Genomic DNA, 3,019 nt, shown 5'->3' on the forward strand with positions numbered 1-3,019 from the left:
ATGCTAGCTCTTTTCTGGGAAAGCCACACTTGTATTACATTATATAAATTGATCCTGCCACATGCAGGCTAACAAACCAACAGAAACAATGTGCAATGACAGAGAGTGGTGGAGGGAGCCTGAAGGAGCACATAGTGGGGATGGAGAAAACCTGGATGCACTCACAAGTCGCACTCGCAAGTCAGATTTACTGATGATATGTTGGGCACAGCAGACAGAGAGACTGTTTTTTAGTCATTCGTGAAAATATGAAACACAGCTAACCTTATCGGCCCAATAAGGGATGTTTGATTCAACTGCCAGATACAGGACATTCAAGGGATGGTTGGCAACAATGTCTATCTGTTATCGTTATCGTGTATCCTCCATTTTAACAGTCTTTGATGCTGAGTCACCCACATTCTCCCTAGATGAAAAATGAAGTTAAGCCTCACCTCTAAACTAAGCCTCTGATAACGCTCTTCTTTGCACGCATGCATGCACGTACGCACGTACACACGCATGCACGCACACGCGCGCGCAGACGCACACACACAGACAAACACGCACGCACACACATACACACACACACACACACACATGCAGACACATGCACACACACACACACACATACACACGCATGGACACAAACACGCATACACAAACACACACACACAAGCACAAAAAAAGATTTAAGGTGAGACGATTTTGCTGCACTTCTTTACAAATTCCCTGCACTACAGTAAACAACTCTTCTCCTCTCTGACATGTCTGGTAGGCCCACTTGCTTTATAAAGTGGCCATGACCGGATCTAAACACTCTCTCGTCCGGATGCCATTGAAGAGGAGATGTTTGTCTCTGCTCTATCTTGGGCTGATTTTGCACAGCAAGTTTTCAATCCGAGCTTCTCGACACAGCACAGAAGGGGAGGAGATGGGAGGCAAAGTGGGGGTTCAGAAAACAGCTTGCCAGCTGGAGAGAGAGAGAGAGAGAGAGAGAGAGAGAGAGAGAGAGAGAGAGAGAGAGAGAGAGAGAGAGAGAGAGAGAGAGAGAGAGAGAGAGAGAGAGAGAGAGAGAGAGAGAGAGAGGCGGAGGGTGTTAGAGCTGTATGTGTGTGTGTGTGTTTACAGTGTGTGTGTGTGTGTGTGTGTGTGTGTGTGTGTGTGTGTGTGTGTGTGTGTGTGTGTGTGTGTGTGTGTGTGTGTGTGTGTGTGTGTGTGTGTGTGTGTGTGTGTGTGTGTGTGTGTGTGTGTGTGCGTGTGTGTGTGTACAGTATATGTGTGTATGTGTGTCTGTTCAGAAAACAACCTGCTGTTTGACAACAGAGGCAGCTAAAGTGTGTGGAAACCCATGCTGGTTCACTGGTCTGCCAGCCTATACCCCCCTTTCTTTCCTTTCCTCTCTTCTGCACAGAGAAGCCCTCCCCACCGCAACGTTTCTGGATCATTGCACAGTCACGGCTGCCCTGATTGCTTTCCTCCAGCATGAAAGAGGTGAAAGAGAGATTGGGAGAGAGACAAAGAGAGAGAGAGAGAGAGATTGGGAGAGAGACAAAGAGAGAGAGAGAGAGAGAGAGAGAGAGAGAGGGGGGGGGGGGTTGATAGAGAGGGGGACTGAAAAAGTGTACAGAGGTAAAACAAGTGAGGGAGGGCAAGAGAAAGATAGAACGCAAGCAAGCGACCAGGAGAGAAAGTCTGAGAGACAGAGAGAGAGAGAGAGAGAGAGAGAGAGAGAGAGAGGGAGAGAGAGAGAGAGAGAGAGAGAGAAAAAAAATAGAGAGACAGAGAGAGAGGGAGAGGGAAGAGTGGGCGAAGAGAAAGCAGCAAAGACAGGAAGAGGAAAAAAAGAAAAGAAGAAAAAAAAAGACAGATGGCGGGCGGAGGGAGGAAATCACAGGCTTGGGGCCTCAGCTGGAAGTGGAGGAGACAGCACAATGATGGGAGCAGTGGCACTCAGGCCCCCCGCTAAGAGCAGGGCAGAGCAGGGCAGAGCAGGGCAGGGGGGCCCTTAGACACGCTGCTCACCCAGCCGTGGGCTCTCCAAGGCGGGCTAGACTGGCTGCTGAGGGAGGGTGGGCGTGGAGGGTCAGGTTGGTGGTGGTGGTGGTGGTGTCTGTTGAGTATGGGGGCTCATCCAGCCGTGGGCTCTCCGAGGCGGGCTAGACTGGCTGCGGAGGGAGGGTGGGCGTGGAGGGTCAGATCAGTGGTGGTGGTGGTGGTGTGTCTGTTGAGCATGGGGGCTCAACCAGCCGTGGGCTCTCCGAGGCGGGCTAGACTGGCTGCTGAGGTAGGGTGGGCGTGGAGGGTCAGATCAGTGGTGGTGGTGGTGTCTTGTGGGGGAGGCAGGGAGGCTATGGAGGGTCCGGTGCACTGCTGCTGGCAAGGGTGTCGTACAGTACAGGGGGTTAAAGAGTGACTGAGTCACCAGGGCCGCATGTACGTAAATAGGGGGTCCATACACAGTCCGATTCATGTAGATCAGGGGTGGGGAACCTTTTTCATTCGAAGGTCCACTTCGAATTCATCCGAGGGCCGTAGAAGTCCTCAGAGGGCCGTACTATAAACACAAACCAGGATTTCCCCCTGCACTTTAGGCCTATATTGAAGTCAGCCACCTTTTAAACAAACACCACCTTCTAGGTTCCCTGAATATAATTTAATTGTATTTCAAATGCATTTTCTAATTTTCCTTTACAAAATATGTGAAGCAGAATAACATTAAAATGATATCGGGGGCCGGATAAAACAGCCTCAAGGGCCGCAAACGGTTCCCCACCCCTGATGTAGATGTGCGTATGGTTAGAGGGGTCCACAGGAGCAGATGGTACATAGGTTTCTGCTAAGCCCCTGGCTGCTGGCACTGCTGACGGTGTGTGTACAGTACGGTGTGCTTTTGTGTGCCTGTTATTGGTAAGGGGAGGAGGGTGGAGGGTGCCTGCTACTAAGCCCACCCATGAACATAGCTTGCTGTTGGTATTGAATGCCGAGCTTCCCATGTAGGTCACAGTACGGCCTTAGAAGTGTGTGTGTGTGTGTGTGT

The sequence above is a fragment of the Engraulis encrasicolus genome, chromosome 11, assembly GCF_034702125.1.
Source record: "Engraulis encrasicolus isolate BLACKSEA-1 chromosome 11, IST_EnEncr_1.0, whole genome shotgun sequence".
Classification (NCBI taxonomy): Eukaryota; Metazoa; Chordata; class Actinopteri; order Clupeiformes; family Engraulidae; genus Engraulis; species Engraulis encrasicolus.